Raw genomic sequence first — 18,053 nt, 5'->3', positions numbered from 1 at the left:
TTTCAAGATGGTTTCACATTGCACATTAAATATTAAAAAGTGAGATTTCATAATGATTGTGGGAAGGGGCAGGAGGTATGACGGAGATTATGCTAGAGTGTCAGTCGAGGGAAAATACATATCTCAAGTTTCTCAACTGATAAGAAATTACATTGGAAAAAACTTAAACAGGGATCATCAGAAAACTACTAATGAACTTTTTTGCTGAAAAAAACAATTTGTAAGATTGTCAGCTCTCTCAAACTCTAACAAGGCCTCTGTCCTTCTTATCAGAAAACTGAACATTGTGTCAGTATATGACATTTTATTCATCAGATATTTGTGTTTTTCTCTACCATCATCGTTTCTTCAAATTGAATTAACAGATATTATTTCAAGACATGTTTCTCTCTTGATGATTAATTCATGATGCCCCTTTTTTTGTTTTTATTGTTTATTTTACTCATTAGGGGAGGGGATTTCTGGCTCCTTGACCTCTGTTGACAAGTCTTATTTCTTCATGATCTGGATTTTAAACAATCTTATGAGTCAGCAATAAATAACATAAAATAATAATACATTAAATTTAATGACTGATTTAATGAATTAAACATCAGAGAGAAACACTACCACCCTGTGGTTAGTCAGAGGAAGTGCAAGGGTATCCAGATGACTCCAATCACCAAAAGCAGGGGCGGACTGGGACAATAATTCAGGCCGGGAATTTAGTACCATCCCAGGCCACCACCACCCGATTAACGCAAAACACCAAGAGTGAGTTAGGTTGGGCGCCTACCGATGTAAGAGTGTAAAATAATAAAGCAAAGGCTCCACATGCGCCCACACACAGCTTTTTCTGTTTCTTTCCCCTACAAAATAAATGTTTCTGTTGTGCTGCAATAACCTGTACTCAAATCACATAAACTGAAATTTCTATTCTATTTAATTTACTACTACACTTTTAATCCACCTAAACTTGAGACCAATCCTATTTTTAATGTAACAGGTACCAGACTAGTTATAAATTTGACCACTGTGTCAACCATAGTATCATAGCAACAGTGAGAGGTACACAGGTGGTGCAGATGTGTAGGTTTATTCTCTGTAACATTAAACAAGTCAACTTCAAACACACAGAAAGAAATGTAAAATATGATACAATAGTCACAGTGAGTAAAAAAAGAAAGAAAGAAAAGGTTACAACGTTCACTCACTCACACTGCTCCCTTCTCCACCTTTGTAAAGAAAAATCCAAAAGCCACCCATCATTTCCATCTATTCAAATTCACTAATTGACCATTTTTATAAGCATTGGTTATGTTCATATAACAACAAATATGTTCTTAATCTCAATGGGATTTTACCTGGTGAAGTAAAGGTTAAATGAAATAATATAATACAAGGATTTCAGTATTCATATAATTTATTATGTTGTGTCTATGTTAGTTAACAATATTCTAAAATTTGCAATATCCTTTGTTACAACTTAAAACATTAGTTTTATTAAGTCAGTTTGTATTAGTCAAAGTGGAACTAACCTCCTCATGAAGCTGGTGGTGCTGGATAGGCTCTGGTTGTGTGTCTGTTGTCTCCACTAGTGTTTAATGTCTGACCTGCTCCCTTACTGACAAACATCAGTTATGTTACAGCACTTCGCTGATCTGTGGTCAGTGCTTTTAGCTTTTTAAGCCTCTCCCTCTCTGCTCCACCTTTCCTCTTGGGCTGTCCATCTCGCTCCATTTTCCAAGCATGTAGAACTACAGGTGAGGGAGGAGGTGTGTGTGTGTGTGTGTGTGTGAGCTTCAGCGAGGCAGATACCCTAATGAGCCGCACGACGGATTGTTTATTTCAAAATCAAGCGCAACCCGAACCGAGCCTTTGGTATCGACCATCTGCAATTGCCGAGCGGGCCAGTTGGGCGGCCAGGCCACCAGTCCGCCACTGACCAAAAGTGAATAATGAATTTCAAAAATGAAGCATTATTTTCAATCCTTCTTAAGAACTATGTAATGCACAATAAGAAACCCTACCTCTCCCAGAAATGTACTTTTGTAGAATGCAGTAAAGCCTGAAAACTCTTTCTCCTAAAAGAGAGCAAACTCTACCGGAGCAGATTGTTTCTGGAGGGCCAGAGCTCACTGATTACTGTACAGAAACACAACTTCATCAGTGATTTGGGTGAAACTGCATCATATTTTATGAAGGAAATATGGTCTGGTTTTCCCACTGACGTCCTCCGGCTGCTCTACCTACCTTAACTCTTACTGCTAATGTAGCTGCTGTTAGCTGAGTCCTAATGTAGCTGCCACAGTGGCAAACCAGGCTGGTTCTGGCTAACCCCTCAAGACACACAAACAATTTGTATTCAAAATATTCAACTAAACAACAAAAATGCATGTTCAGTCAGAAAGATTGGGCCAAAGATGGGTCCCTTTGTAGCTGTAGAGGAGCGTGAGGTGGAGGCTATCAGTCGCTCTGCTGATAAAGCAGTGGAGGACAGTGAGAAGATCTTCACTCAGCTGATCCGTCTCATCCAGAAAAGAAGCTCCGATGTGAAGCAGCAGGTCAGATCCCAGCAGGAAACTGAAGTGAGTTGAGTCAAAGAGCTTCAGGAGAAGCTGGAGCAGGAGATCACTGAGCTGACAAAGTGAGTTGAGGTGCTTTAACCTCCACTACATCCCTGGTTAGCAGGATGAAGGCGCCCTCTTGTGTTGTGAATCAGTTTTCACATTTAACACTGATGCTTTGTTCTCAGGAGTGAACCCAATGTGTGATCCTGAGAGCTAGAGTGTATCGTCCATAGGTGAAATAGCTGCTAAAGGGCTGGTAAATACTAATAGGTTAATGGACTGTACTTGTGTAGCGCCTTTCTAGTCTTCTGACCACTCAAAGCACTTTTTCCACTACAGCCACATTCGGCCCTTTTCAACAACTCCTTAGGCTCTCATATATAGGGTGGTCAACCTAAAAGAGACTTGGAAACATTATTAAGTCATCATCACAAATCAAGTATGAATTCATATCACATTATAAGACACATGACATACTCAACCAATCAGAGACGTCTCAGTAGCCAAAAAGTGGTGAAGTGGAGGCAGAGAGAGAGCAAGTCCTTGAAAATGGACGGAGGGGGAACAACTCCTCAGGCTCTCACATGTCAAGTGTTCAACCTGAGAGGGACATGGAGACATTATTAAGTCTCTAACCCTATGAATTGAAAGATTACAATAAATTCAATGGCAAATATTGCAAATTAAACTCATTATTTCCTCTAGGTTTACTTGTATTTTGTGCTCAAATTCAAAGTATCTCATCTGTATTTACAATACAGCTTGATTCTGCATCTCTATTTCCAGTCATCAGTCCATGTCAATGCTTACTGTTGCTATGGCAACAAGCAGCTGTTGGCTAACTTAGAACAATAATAACCCATAATATCACAATTCGGCATATTTAAACCAAATCAAGCACAACTACCAACAGTCACAGCCCTTCAACTCTGGGCTAATATGTTGTCACAAGTATGCAGTTAATGAGGTCCCATCACATTCAATGGAAAAACCAGGCTAACGTTACTCACCATGTCTGCCTCCACTCGCTCGTCTCCCGGCGCAGCAGCACCTGCTGGGGTGGTGACCCCGGCACCAAATAGGTCTGTCAATGTCCAACATTTAGCAGCTTCCACCTCCAGAGACTTCAGCTTTTTAAGTCGCAGTGTTTCAGCGCCACCCGGGCGTTTCTTACGGTTATCCATCTTCAGCTCAGCAGCAGCCCGTCCCGCCACTCCGGCCCATGCCATGAGGTCCCGCCCACCCTGGTTTGTGTTGTGATTGACAGCACTGATTGATTGACAATGACAAACATAGACCAATAATATGTGTCGATGCTGGCAACACACTGCTAGCCCTCTGTAGCCAATTGGCCCAACTGGAGGGAATTTAGAGAGAGAAAGAAAAAAAAAACATAGCGGACCGGACCGGACCGGACCACATTGGGTCAACGGCCCACATTGGGGGACGATGCCCGGTATGCCAGATGGCCAGTCCACCCCTGTCAGAAGGCACTAATAGTAGAAACAGTTGTAGTAGTAGTGACAGTAGCAGTACAGTTTGAAGCAGTGTGTTGTTGCAGACACTAGAGGGCAGCAGAGTGAAGGTTTTATTCTTCACAGCAGCACAGAACAGATAGAAGTACTGTCATATAAACTGTAGTATGAGCTGATAACTACAGGTTGAAAGTGAGGGATTCACTGGAAAATAATATATGAACATAGTAAAGATGAATTCTATAACATAATTTAAAATAATTATAAAATTGGGTAATGGTTAACCTAAGGCTAAATGTTAGTCTTAATGAATATTGTATCACTGTTCTTAAAAAGTTGTAATGCTAATCACTAGCAAATAAAGTGAAGTAAAAATAAAAGTAAGTAATTAAAGGTGCATTGCACTTATTGTGTTCATATTAAAATCATTCAGCTTTAAATTGGTTATACATTTTAATAAGTTGTAACCCAACTACACTGTGTTTGAGCTGCTTTTGTTTATTAAAATGTACATGATAAATACATTAGTAGTGATCCAATTAAATTTCATATTTAAAGTCTAAAATATTAAAATGATGTCTGGAAACAGTTAAAAACAATGTCACATATAGAAAGTGATGGTAAATAATTAATTTGTAGATATTAAAATACCAATTCAGAATCAGAATCAGACATCCTTTAATAATCCCAGGGGGAAATTACTTTTGTTACATTACTCCATACTATAATAGACATACATATATATATAGTATAATTTAAAGTCCCACTTTCAAATATGCAAAAATGCCAAGTGTAAAGTGGTCGCAGGCATAAGTGCGTTCAGCTGTTCTCTGGAGTAAACAACGGCAGCGTGTCCCGGTGGAAGCGTTATTAAAACACAAAAACTCTCTCAAACAACCTCGTTAGAGAGGGCAGGACTTCATAGAGTTACAGTGAAAAAATAAGAATGAACAAAAAGAGAATAAAAGTTAAGAAGTTAAAAAAAGCAGACTCAAAGGCTGGAGTAACAGGCAGCATGCAGCTTTACGCGCATGAGCCAATTGTTGAGGTTTATAGAAATTCATGATTTAGATTTGTTGGTGCTTAAAGTACCAGTTGCTATTACATGTGGTAATTCATTCCATTGTCAACAAAGTATGTTCTAGTCACTGGTTATTGATGCACTAAGAAAATAAGTTAATGAGGTCTCATGTTAGAAATAAGAACAGAACAGAGTAACTTAATACTCGCACTACTTGTGCAGGTTGGTTTATTGAGCTACCAGAAAGAATCTAGAGGATCCAATGATGGCGAGCCCAGAGTGACTGTGGAGGGTCGGGGACGCAGTGAGGACCGCCGCACGACCAGACACAGACAACTTTACCCATTCAGGAACAGATAAGACTGCGTACACACTATTAACTCTACCCGGGTAGTAGCAGACTCAGTGCACACACGTACAAGGATCAGGAACTGAACCCTGAACTCTGAACTCAATATCAGACTCCTTAAAGGACTATTTCTTTTATTTTACTATACAACTGAGAGAGCTCTATTTTAGTTTAGATTTTATTTTCATTCCATCTAAATTGCTGTTGATATTGTTGGGTGAGGCAATAAATACTGTCAACTGTTCGATCCCCATACTAACTGGTCCTGAGCTATTAAAGGCACCACACCTCGGACCTAGCTAGATGTTAGTTGCCCTACTACTACTTCCTTTGGGTTAGCATTAGGGGCACTACAAACAGAATCCACAATAAAGATGTGATACTGTGTGTGGAAAAGGTTTTATGTGTCCTAGAAATGAAATGATGAAATGAAATGACAGAAATGTAAGGGGACGTTTAAGGCTTCAAATCACAGTTGAGGAGTTTTGTGGATTTGTAGTTTTGTATTTTCATCCCAGCTGTTAAACAACAGATAACAGTCTGTGTTACTAAATTCACCACCAACCTGAATGTGTTTGTGCCAACAGGAATGCTTTTTTCTATTTCTGCATCATCGTCACCCAGATTTTTCATCTGCTGTCAGATTCAAATCAAGACGAAGAAACTTCTCACTGAATCAGTTCAGAGAAACAGAGAAGTCTGGGAAAAAAGAATCATCCAGAAAAAAGCTCCAAATAATGAGAATAAAACAAAGAGAAATAGTGTCAATAAGAAATGAAAAGCACACAGCAGCTTCAGCCGAGCTGTCAATCAGCAGCGGCAGCCTTATCTGTCGGCCGCAGGGGCTGATGGGAGGTCTGAGGACCTGTTAGAAACCACGTGGCCCTCGTCTGATCTCACAGCTCGTCCTTGTTTGGCCTCAGCTGCATCAGAGCGCCACTTCTCCCCAGGTTCACCAGAGGAAACACCACTGCACAAAATGCTTTTCCTCCCAGCTGCTGCTCTGTGCTGTCTGTGTTCAGGTGAGTGTTTCCAGCCAATCAGGAGCCAACAAAGTCAACCTTTAACAAACACTGTCACACTAACCTTCATCTATCTGTCTGTTTCTCTACAGCGCTGGTTGCCATGGCAGCAGAGCTGAGTCAGGATGATTTAACATTGACCAGGAGAGTTGGTCAAACCGTCTCCTTCAGCTGTGGAGGAACTGACCAGTGTGACGGTTCTTATGTATTCTGGTACCAGAAGAAAGACACAGAAACATTCAGAGTGATTCTTGATATTGCTAGGAGTAGTGGTAACATAGATAAAAGTTACAATCATCCTCAGGAAGATGATTTCTCAGCTGTGAATAAAGAGAACGGCTGTGAGTTGCAGATCCAGACAGTTAAACTCAGTCATTCAGCCACCTACTACTGCTCCTGTTATAAGTCTGGTCCCCACAGTGAGAAATGATCCCTGCAGCCTGAACAAAAACCAACAGATGTCAAACAGTGTGTGTGACAGGAAGAGAGCAGTAAACCACAGCCCAGGTTCACATATTTCACCTCCATCTCAGCCAGAGTCACAAACATACTGAACTGAGGGACTGATTTTCTTTCCTGCTGTCAGGATTGATTTCATATTCTATTGATTGATATTTTGATCAGATATTTCAGCAGGTTTATTGTTGTTCCACACAGTGAGGAGAAAGGATACAAACAGAAGCACAATGATGAAATCAAATCAAGAGAAAACAATAAAAGTACAAACTAAACAGAAACAGATATTTTGTATAATAGAAGAACAAATTCCAAAGAAGATGTTTGAGATAAAGATTCAGATCCTCCTCTTTGTTCTGCTGCTGGATACCTACAGCGTCACATTTTGAAGCGGAGGGCCACTGACCGAGCTGCAGGATTTGACCACTTGGGAGTGAGACCGGGTTGCGCCTGCAGGAATCTCTCTACACCCCCTGGGACTCTGTGTTCAAAAAGAAATGATCAAATGAAATATTTGCTCAACAGAAAGCTAAAGCTTCATCCTGCACTATTTCCACAGAATCAATGCTCCACCGCTACACAGCAAGCTCGCCAAAATTACAGCCAATATTTCAGAAGAAAACACGAGTGCTTCTTACTCAAAGCGGCGCCAAAGTGTAGCTTAATATCTGAATAAACACAAAGAATGAACAGATTCACTGGATGGGTGTCACCAGGGTGTCACCAGGCCCGGCTCTAACCAATTTGGCGCCCTAGGCAAGATTTTAGGTGCCCCCCCCACCCCCCCTCCCCTTTCATCGCAGTAAATTCCACTGCCAGTTATATACATACATATACTCACACAGGAAACTGAATGGCTCGGTCTTTGACATTTTATTTTATTTTTAGAGAAACAAGTTGCTCAATCAAAACAGTTAACAAGAAAATAATAAATTAGAAATAAATAATACAAAAAATATAAATAGCCCACACAAAGTATAAAATTTAACTATGTACAAAATAAAAACTGTAAACAAGTGATAAAATAAATTAAACTACACCACCATATATATTGGCAATTAAATGAACTTAATCAACTAAACTAAACTAAATCTACACTTAAGCTTAAGTTTCCTTTACTAATATCTTTTCCTGATAATTCCAGTAGCATATGGAAATGTTTATCACTTTGTGTAACATGTAACATTGGCACAGAAACACTTTGAGTTGTTTAGAGCATTGTCTGCTGTTTATCATTTTGAGAGAGAATCTCAGTTCAAGTCTCTTAGTACTTCGGGCGGTTATGCTGGGGACACACAGTGTCTGCTCGTCTCTCTGCTTAGACACAACTTACAGTGGAATAGGCCCTTTTCACATGACGTCACACAACTTCCGTTGTGGAGCGAAGCAGGGTATCCTGACTTCCGTCTTTGCTTCCGCTATCTCACTGAACGGTGTTTCCAAAATGGATTTCACACAGTCACTCCTCAAGCTCCCAAAATTTCATTTAGGAGACGTACACAGACTGGCAGAAAAAATCTCAAAGACTCCAGCCTCTAAACTCGACAAGGGTTACAAGTTCTTTATAGAACAGTACCTGTTTTATTATCAAGGTAAGTGTTTTGTCGTTAGCGGAGATGCTAGGGTAATGATAACTTAACGTAGGCTACAGGCGTTTTGATCATCTATTAGTTGTCTGTTTCTCGATGAAGTTGCTATGGTAGCTTTATAAATATTATTAACAGCTGTTATTGAGTCGTGCCTTGAATAAAGTTTAATATTGTTTAGCCTTCATGTGCAATGCCGAGCCTTCTCTCACCTAACATTGTTTTGGAACAGTGTCAGACGCTGTTGACCACTCGGTCACAGTGAGAGCACGCTGTCACAGGTCAATGAAGAAAAACGAGGAGCCTCATTATCTCCAGCTTTTTTCAATAGGATTTTAGGGCTCAGTTTTAGGGCTCTTTTGTTGTGTTATGCTGCGGTTGCAGACTTTGCAGTATCCCACGAAGTTCCACTGTGGGTGTAGTGTGTTTCTCAGTCTCATGTCAGTATTTTAGGAGCCACAATCAATAAAACAGCTGCACACGTAACTGTTAAGGCCTAGGTTAGTTGAGGACAGCAAAGACTGAGAAAGACACTGTTGACGAGTGTTTACATGCGCACTAATAATCAGCGTATTATTGTATTTCTGGATTATCATTGAAGTGGCCATGTCAATTCTCAAAGACATTCATCCACAACCAGGGTTATGCAAACTGCTGCATGGGCTTGAGAACCTTAATTTGGTCGACTCTAAATTTGTCCCTGTGCCATTTGGCTCTGTCCTTTCTTACCAGTGCCCTCCTGAAATAAGAAAAGACTGTATTAGACACCCTGATGCCCCTGCGTTTCCGCAGTTACCTGTTGATGGCTACAGTTTTAAATTCCCAGGAAATTATGAGCTCAATTACAAGCAACAATGCCACCTGGAGAGCCTGAAGGTTTTTATTGATTTATTTAACCTTTATTTTACGAGGGTTTTCACATAAAGAGTGTTATCTGTCAATATTCACGATTAATGTGATGTGCATTAATTTTTTCTTCTTTTTTTTAAAGGTAACACGGGAGATCTCAGCTGCTATTGAAACTGAAACCAGACAGCAGTCAGAATGCCAGTTATGGACCCTGGTACGCAAACCCCGACTCACAGCCAGCCGATTCCGTGAGATATGCCATGTCCGTGGGGAGTCTTCTGCCAAAGCCTTGGCTTCTTGCATCCTGAGGGGAACTCCTCAGACTGCTGCCAGGAAACGAGGTTTGGACCTGGAGGCGGAGATACTGCGGCAGTATTCAGATTTCTGTGATGTCTCTGTGACACCTTCTGGTGTAATAATACACCCAGACGCACCTCACCTTGGGGTTAGCCCTGATGCCAAAGTCTTCAACCCGTGCGAAGAACCACCATTTGGCCTGGCAGAGGTCAAGACCTGCAACGTGGAAAGTGTTCAACAAGTGAAACACCTGACCACAGTTCAAGGCAAAGCCTACTTACGCAAGACACACAAATACTATTACCAGGTGCAGGGACATCTGGCCATAAGTGGCCTTCAGTGGTGTGATTTTGTTACTGATACGCACACTGACTTCACTGTAGAACGAATCTTTAGAGATGAGGAGCTTATCCTGTCCATGCGCCAAAAGCTGGATGAGTTCTACTTCAACATCTACATGGATGTCTTCTTATGTAGTAAAACTTAAAAATGACTCTGTGTGCTCTGTGTGCATGTAGGTATGTATGTGGATGTGGGCGTGTGTGGATGTGGATGTGTTCATGCATGCATGCATGCGTCATGAGCTACTTTATTGTTGTCATCCTCACCCCACCTAGAATTTAAGCCAAACAGCATTTCATTTTTTCGTACAAACAGTATTTTATTTTCAAAACAGCATTTCATTTTAAAACAATCAGTTCACTTAACATTTACATGCAACCATTTACAGTACACAGGGCCACAGCTGTACAGTCACTTGCAGTAAGGTCCAAAATAGGAAGCCTTAGACTGGTTTGTCCCCTTTGATATCAAGAGGTCCCTGGTAGTTAGACATCAGGCAACAGATGGCCCAGAGCTGATTGACAGATCCTACCATAGAGAGTGGAACAAGCCCATCCCAAATGTGGTATTCCTTGACCCTGGGTATGGCCCTTTCCACTAGGATCCTCAGTCGAGCAATAGCCTGGGTCTTCTGAGTGTCTTCCTTACTGAGCTGGGTGGACTTTTTTAATGGAGGGATGATGAGTTTTGACCCCACCTCTGACAGCATCTTCTCAATCAGGAAGCCCTTGTCCGCCATTACCTCATCCCCTGGCTGGAGTAGCTGTAGAAGGTGTGATCTCTTTGTTATTTCAATGTCTGAAACAGAGCCAGTGTACAGTGTAGAAACAAATGTGATAACACCACATGGCCATCACCAATCAGACCCTTGAAGGTGGTGTGAGTTTTGTAGCTTGAGAATGTCATGCTGTTTCAAAGCGGATCTCAGTGCAGTCTATGATGACTCTGAGCTGAGGACAGTAGAGCCTGAATTTGTCAGGCATTGTGGCCTGCACTTGCTCTCTTGTCATCCATGATGGTAGTGATCCCAGAACCTGGTAGAGGTAGCTTGTCCACGTTAGAATGATGCGATTAACAGACGACACACTGACCTCAAAGAGAGATGACATGGTCTTCTCCTGAAGCCCAGCTGCTACGCAACAGAGTAACATGAACAGTTCATCTATCAGTTCAAGCTTTCGCTGTGGGCTAGGCATCACTTCCGCTGCTCGCTTTGCTTTGGACCAATAGACAAGCCTCGATGCAGAGGGGTAAACAGACTCCCAAAACACAGCGAAGACCTTCTTGGAGCTGAATCTCATGTAGTAACGGTAGTCCTCATCAGTGACACAGAACCTAGAAATCAGTGGCTGCTGATTCTTCAGTGTCAGCTGCCGGATTTACTGTTCCAGTGTAACCACTTGCACCTTCAACTGCTGAATCATCCTAGCAGCACTGTCCATTTCACCTTTAGAGGACAAAAGAGCATACACCTTATTTGGTTCACTTATCTGTTTTCAGTTTGTACTCATAACTGGATGATATCAATGAGCTTAACAGAAACTCTTAACTTTTATGAGGTGAAGAAACACAATATTGAGAGTTACCAGGTAATGCGTCTATTGCCATAAATTGTCAGATATTGCATGGCCTTGTGCCATTTAGGTTGATAGCATGAAGATAATGATATGATTTACACATATCTCAGTTTTCTGTAAGGAAGAAGGAATGGGCTCAAGTTTTTAAATACTGACCAGGAGAGGGATGGCAGGTGTAGTCATGGTCTGTTAGCACTGGATCCGGATGGGGTACATCCTCTGTGCTACTCTCTGGGACAGGCATCTCAGTGTCATCTGCCTCTGCAAGGCCTTTTTTTTGCACGCTGACATGGTGACTCCCGAGCTTGTGAGCCTCTTCCTACAATAACAAATATGTTGATTTGTGTTGGCAAAAATAATTTCTGTCTATTCAATGAAGAATTTAAAAAGAAGTCTTCATACGTCATCTGTCTTTCTTGAGATTTAATAAGCATTCATGAATGGAGTCACACACATACATCTGCATGGACAGTCAGTGGGTGACTAGATGTTCTCATCGGAACGACTTGTAATGACACCAAAGTTATCTGGGTGAGTAAATGATCGTATTTTATGCTAGAAACAAGGTCCAGATTGTAAAAAAAAAACAGTAATTCCACTTTAACACAGCCCTCTTACCTTTGCCCCAGTCAATCCACAGGAATCTAGATTGCACTGTTCCTTTCTTCAGCTTGCTTCGCCCACTGGCAGAAACATATTTCTCTTCTGATGTGAAGTGCTGACTGCAGATATAAGTGCTACCACAAAGGATTGTAAAAGTTGGCCCCTCATCTTTCCTTATTGCCCTCACCCAACAGGCACGAAGCCCAGCATCAGCTGGGAAGTCATGGAAACTAAGATGCGGGAAATTCTTCTTATTGTTGGAACAGCCTGCGACACTGCAGTAGCAGTGTGCCATATTATGCTGTCCAGAGATGGACACAAGGAAAACAGGGAGAGGGGAAAAAGATGAATTACATCGACGTCAGATTTCTAATAGGTGGACAGCATCGCGTTATCATACTCACTCTATAGCTGAAGTTGCTGCTTGTTAGCCATAGATCTATGCTTGTTAGCCTGCCGGTTAGCATGCATCTTGACGTTATTTTGCACCTCAAGGCAGCTACATAACTGCAACCATCGCTAACGATACCGAGGAATGAAGATGACATATACTACGACAAGTAAAATATTAGTCTCAATCTTACCTCTATTAAATACACTGAATTTTGTTGAGCGCTGTCCTGTGTTCCCGCATCTTCAGTTGAAAGGGCTCAAACCGGATGCAGCGATACCCTGCTTCGCTCCAACACGGAAGTTGTCTAACGTCACTGTGAAAAGGGCCTGTAAGTATGTAATTTAAAAAACACAATCCACAGCAGTGATATTGTTTCTAATAAATACAGTGGATTGGCAGATTCTTATATTTCATCATGTGGGCCAAACATTGGGGGAATCAAAAGTCAAGGAGGACAGTGGGGAGAAGGGCAGAACAAACAAAGGTTTGGTAAACATGGGATGCATGTATCATTATTTATCAGTGTGGCGAAACGAGGGTGGGATGATTACTAAGTTATCAGACGATCTTTTCTCTTTTTGTTTGTTACTGACAACGGCACCTTGGGTTAGGGTCCAAGGACCCGTACTGAAGGTCAATTATCACCTCTTACAAAAGGACACTCAGGTTTGTTCACTCAGGAAGGGCAGGAGACAGAGTTCAATGATCACATACAACATTTTATTATTATTTACATAAACACAAAGTTTGGCACAAAAAGATAAAAGGGAAAAGGGAGCCCAACTGAGGAAGGAAGGGGGTACAGGCTGAGGCTTACTGGCTGGAGGAGGGGTCGACAGGGGAAAGTGACGTCCAAAAAGAAGGAGAGCACCCCACTCACACAGCAAAAATGTGACGTGCACACAAAGACAATCTTGAACGAGGCTCACGCACACACAAGGGATCACCACCACCACCCAGGGGAACCACCACCACCACCGTCGGCCTTCAGCTCTAGGAGAAGATAAGAGGCACAGTTAAGAGGGCTCACAATTAAAGAAATTAAATAAACAACTACAGATTACCTTTAAAACACACACACACACAGTCCAAACCAGTGGCTGAGAGCCCCGACGGAGCTCGCAATGGCCTACCCGAGTTAAACAAAACGCTGACGAATATACACAAACAGCACGCTAAGGTGCGCCTACCTGTGCTCTGAGGCGAGCGACGAACGCAACGGCCCGGGAGTAGGCGGGCCGAAGAGGCAGGAAGCGAGAGGTCAGGAGGAAGGGCACGGCCTACTTTTATCCCCTCGACATGAACAATGATTGGCTAATAAGCCAGAGAGGGCGCGGTGAAGCAGAAGACCGTGTTCCACCTGGCAGTGGTGCCTCGCACTAGGGATGTGCGATACCACTATTTTTCCTTTCGATCCAATACCAGGTGATACCAAGGCTAGTATCCCGATACCAATACCGATACCGATACTTTTAGATGTCCTACTTGTGTATATGAACATGATGACTTTTACAATGAAAACTTGTGAATGTGATTATGAAAAATGTATTTTATACCTCTGTATAAGAATTAAACAAGCTGCCAAATATCAGACTTTGTTTTCTCTTTAATCAGAGCAATTAAAGACAATCTGTGCAAATCAACAAGTCAACTGAAAATATGTGCAAATCACATTTAAAAAAAATCTCTCAAAAAAAGAGAAAATAAGAACAGCTGCTCTGACTTCAATATTTTACTTTTTGGACCAGACAGAGTGGTCTTCAGATTATAACTTGACAGAATTTGAACTTGAACAACAACAAAGGTCACATTCTACATTGTCTCTCATTTCCCATTTATATGTTTTAACTTAAGTGATACTGAATTGTGTTAAGATGATGGCAGGAATGTGAGTTAAACTAACAACTACATATTGTGCTGGGAGATAACAGTTTTATCTGACCAAATAAATAAAATAAAATAAATAAAATATTATGTTTTAATGCAAAATTGACAAAAACATTCTGGTATTTTATGTAAATGTGTCTTCTCTACGTCTATATGCCTGTGATGGTGGGCACTGTGATGTACTTTCACTATACCTGGATATTGCCTGCCTCTCTGCAGGGCTTCCAAGACAGAGGTCTGCCTCATTCGGGCTGCAGGTGTGGGGGGCTTTTCCCTGCACTCCCTCTCTCTCCCTCTCCTCTAATCTCCTCCGCTGCAAGTCGTCATGCTCTTTGGTTTGGTTCACCTTTAGGTGTTTAGTGAGATTTGTGGTATTACCACAATACCTGAGACACTTTGAGCACAAATCACAGGTAGCTTCATTCGAGCTTACTGCTGTGAAATGTGTCCAGACGATGCTCCTCTTTCTCTCTGCCATCCTGTGCTTCTTTCCTTCTCCGCTGTCTCTGACTGACTGATAGACGGCACAAATATTGACCACAGGTTTCACTTTTTACTTCTATAAAATTGATTAGAGAGTCTGTGTCATAAAAGTATTAATATTTCTTGTAAAAGTGGACTTGGAATCGATATTTTATGTAAAGATCGATTCTAAAAAACACACCCCCAGATCGGAAGTATCGATATTCGTGGATCGATACGCACATCCCTACCTCATACCACTACATAAGTTTCATGTTCATCTTGCTCACATTTAACAAACAATAATAAACATTTAACAAACAATAACAAACATTTAACAAACAATAACAAACATTTAATAAACATTTAACAAACAATAACAAACATTTAACAAACATTTAACAAACAATAACAAACATTTAACAAACATTTAACAAACATTTAAGAAACAATAACAAACATTTAACAAACATTTAACAAACAATAACAAACATTTAACAAACAGTTAACAAACATTTAAGAAACAATAAACATTTAAGAAACAATAACAAACATTTAACAAACAATAAATAACATTTAACAAATATTTAACAAACAATAACAAACATTTAACAAACAATAACAAACATTTAACAAACATTTAACAAACATTTAACAAACAATAACAAACATTTAACAAACAATAACAAGCATTTAACAAACATTTAACAAACATTTAACAAACATTTAACAAACAATAACAAACATTTAACAAACAGTTAACAAACATTTAACAAACAATAAACATTTAACAAACATTTAACAAACAATAAATAACATTTAACAAATATTTAACAAACAATAACAAACATTTAACAAACAATAACAAACATTTAACAAACATTTAACAAACAATAACAAACATTTAACAAACAATAACAAGCATTTAACAAACATTTAACAAACATTTAACAAACAATAACAAACATTTAACAAACAATAACAAACATTTAACAAACAATAACAAACAGTTAACAAACATTTAACAAACAATAAACATTTAACAAACAATAACAAACATTTAACAAACAATAAATAACATTTAAAAAATATTCAACAAATATTTAACAAATATTTAACAAACAATAACAAACATTTAACAAACAATAACAAACATTTAACAAACATTTAACAAAGAATAACAAACATTTGACAAACATTTAACAAACATTTAACAAACATTTAACAAACAATAAATAACATTTAACAAATATTTAACAAATATTTAACAAACAATAACAAACATTTAACAAACAATAACAAACATTTAACAAACAATAACAAACATTTAACAAACATTTAACAAACAATAACAAACATTTAACAAACAATAACAAATATTTAACAAACATTTAACAAACAGTTAACAAACAATAACAAACATTTAACAAACATTTAACAAACAATAACAAACATTTAACAAACATTTAACAAACAATAACAAATATTTAACAAACAATAACAAACATTTAACAAACAATAACAAACAGTTAACAAACATTTAACAAACAATAACAAACATTTAACAAACAATAACAAACATTTAACAAACAATAACAAACAATTAACAAACAATAACAAACAATAACTACGTTAGCATCACTGTTGTACTGACCGAGGTTGTGAAAACAGTCCGACACAAAGTGGTTCACACACCAAACCAAAATAAAAAAATAAAATAAATACAATTATGAACCTGAAAAGAGGAATAATATGTCTCCTTTAAGCATGTTGTTCTCTAGCCAATGTCTATTATAATGTATGTATATTTGACTGTTTCATCTCCACTTTAAGACTCATCCCTTCACCCAATGAACCAATATCACAAATCACAAACTGGCCTCAAGGGGCTTTACAATCTGTACAGCATACGACACCCTCTATCCTCACAGCCTCCATTCAGATAAAGAGAAACTCCACAAAAAGCCTTTAACAGGTGAAAAATCAAGGTGGAAAACTCCTGATTATTTCTACTGCTTTGGGAACGGCTGCACATTCAGATGCTGCGGTCGGTAGGCTAGCTCCTTCAAACTTCTCTGTTTAGGTTCAATCTGTTTTCAGCTTTATTGCTCAAACACGTATTACCTCTGACAGAAATAGACTGCAGTCATCAGCAAAGGAAGTGTGGGGTTTGGATTAAAGAGACGATCCACCCAGCCAGAACGGCAGGACCAGCCCACCTGCTACTTTCTTTTCATTGTGCAACCTTGGTTGTATACTGACAGAATAACTTACTTTGTACCTTGAAGAGCAACAGAGGAGGGATCCCTCTTCCAGGATGAGATACAATAAATGTTGTATGTACAGAATAGACCAAAACAACAATATGTACAATAGAATGAATAGTATAGGTAGACTGTAAACGTATATGAAGAATATGAATCAGGGAGGACATGGAGCAACTTCCAGGAGCCAGGACCAAGAATGTCTGTACAAGATTTTATTTGTCCATCCATCCATCCTTTGGTCCAGGTCCAATCCATGTGGACTAAAGTAGTGGACGGACAGACATTACCATCCATAGAGCAACACTGCTAGTGTGTCTAAAGAGACATTCAACAGCAGACAGGTTTTTGTATTAGTCTCTCTCACTGTGGGAGGAGGTGGGTACCTCATCTTTGGCTCTGGAACTAAACTGTATGTAACAGGTAAGAATAAACCTTCATTTTCCTTCAGTTGTTTTATTGAACAAGTTGAAAATGTGTCTGCTTCAGGCTTTACATGTTAGTTTTTTCATAATTAGTAGAGAATTCTTGCAGCCATGCAGCTATTGTTACATAAAAAAGGTTCAGAATTCCTGAAAAGATGTTTAAATCTCACTGCACAACTGAAGTTATTCTTTATTTCTGCATGAGATCAAACTGATTTATATAGAAAAAGTATGATATTGGCAATGTTACAGATATACAGTATTTGATCATCTCAGTAATTCAGAACCATCTCTTGTTTTATAAAACAATATAATATATTAAATATTATTGAATGTATATCAGTAAATGCGTTTGAAAGCAATTAACTTAAAACATGTTGTGTAGGAAAAAATTAAAAATGTAATGGTAAAATGTAAATAATGACAATTGTATTGTCTTTTAGTGGATGATGCACATTCATTTATATATTTCTATAATGATGATATATAATAGCA

The 18,053-nt window shown here is 39.4% G+C and overlaps 1 long non-coding RNA gene across 1 annotated transcript in view; it reads right to left on the bottom strand.

Moving 5' to 3' along the window:
* Window positions 1-3,631, bottom strand: part of LOC127370753 (uncharacterized) — a 54,173-nt gene extending 50,542 nt beyond the window's left edge. The window contains exon 1 of the long non-coding RNA XR_007886273.1: window positions 3,560-3,631. This is a non-coding gene — a long non-coding RNA (uncharacterized LOC127370753). The remainder of the gene's footprint in view (window positions 1-3,559) is intronic.
* Between the last annotated feature and the right edge of the window lie 14,422 nt (window positions 3,632-18,053).

This window comes from Dicentrarchus labrax, unplaced genomic scaffold (assembly GCF_905237075.1).
Source record: "Dicentrarchus labrax unplaced genomic scaffold, dlabrax2021, whole genome shotgun sequence".
Classification (NCBI taxonomy): domain Eukaryota; kingdom Metazoa; phylum Chordata; class Actinopteri; family Moronidae; genus Dicentrarchus; species Dicentrarchus labrax.
This window is presented reverse-complemented; position numbering and strand designations above follow the sequence as displayed.